Below are 1,637 nucleotides of genomic sequence, written 5' to 3'. Positions count from 1 at the left end.
ATGGCTTCATTGAAACTTCACCTAAACATCACCCTTCCTCCAAATTCTGTAGTAACCTTGTCTCTTCTTTTGTGAGATCGCTCACACTCCCTCTGTGGAATGTGGTGTCTTTTGCTCCTGCGAGAGAATGAACTTTGTTTGGTACAGTTGTGTGAGACAGGCTTTATCACTATTGGATACAACCATTTCTCTAACTTTTGCATTCTCAGTGAGGCAATATTGCCCCCAAAAGAGGTGAAAATTAGTTCTGTGGAAGCAAAAAGAAAAAAAATATCTTACTATGGTTTGCGCACTTCTGAAAGGCCACACCCATAAACAGCTATATAGCATATCTGTTGTATTAAAATGTCATAGGCAAGGTGCCGAGTAGGAAAAAAAAATCTTAAAAGACTCCTTAGGGGGCAATGATACAAAAATGTTTGAGAAATGGTGTTTCAGCCAATATTGAGTAGCTTTTGGTATCCACTGTGAGTCAGGTGCCCAATGGTTGACTCTCTTTTGCAGAATTGAGTTCGTTTGACCTCTGTCATGGTAGATCCAACCTGGTTTGACTTCTTTCACCCCCCAGAACCTTCACTCATGCTTGCAAGCCCCTCACCCATGATAGACAAACCTACTTGTTCTGCCAAATGGCAAGAATGCATGATGCCCCATCACTTGCGCATACACCCCACACCATCTCTCTACCAGTTTCCTTTACCAGCTTAGATGGGCACAGGGTAGCATGTAGTTCTATGTCTCACTGTGGCCTGTTGACATTTGTCCTGGCCAGACTTCCTCCCTGACTCTGGCCCGATCACTGTGGTACCACACAGCTGGAGGGAGAATAGCAGAGTGGGTGAGGGGCATGGACTTCAGAGTCAGCTAATCACACCTTGAGGTTTTATTTTAATCACTTACTGGCTGTAGGATCTCAGGTAAGAGACTTCACCTCCCTGGGCCCATTTCCTCATCTATAAAATAGAAATTTTACCTGCCACATGGTTATTGAAAGGGTTGAAGAAAATAACATGTTGGCTATTATTGTTATTCCTCCAACCCAGATCCTCTCTCAGCATTCAGGCATCTTATTGTTTAGTCCTTTCCCTTCTGAATCCTTCTATCCACCAATTCCACCTGACACATGTGCACCTTAAGAAAACAGAATAAGGGCATTTGGAGAACCCAAGATGGCGGCATAGGTAAACACCGGAAATTGCTGCCTCCCACAACAATTTCAAAAAAACAACTAAAAGACAAAATGGACATCATCCAGAACCACAGGAAGGCTGGCTGAATGGAAATTCTACAACTAGAGCGAAAGAGAAAAACACACTGAGACTCAGAGGAGGTGCGGAAGTAAAGTGCAGAGGTACCGAGGCGCCTGCAGCAAGGGCTGGCAACTGAGGACGCGGCTGTCTTTTTGAATCGGGAGGGAATCACAAGCCCCCGACTGCTTTGAACTCCAGTTCTGGGAAGTCTCTGGGGACCCAGACTCATACAGAGAGAAACTGGACTGTCTGGCAGCGGGCAGAACTCAGAACTCGAAGGCAGCTTTCTTCCAGAGGTGCTTGCAGCGATTATCAGGACACTGAGATGCAGGGCTTCTTAGGGCAGGGCTGAGGATCAGCCATAGCTGCTTGCTCCACCCTGTTGAT

This window comes from Myotis davidii, unplaced genomic scaffold, assembly GCF_000327345.1.
Source record: "Myotis davidii unplaced genomic scaffold, ASM32734v1 scaffold681, whole genome shotgun sequence".
NCBI classification, from domain to species: domain Eukaryota; kingdom Metazoa; phylum Chordata; class Mammalia; order Chiroptera; family Vespertilionidae; genus Myotis; species Myotis davidii.
The sequence above is the reverse complement of the archived record's forward strand: the minus strand, read 5'-3'. Positions refer to the sequence as shown.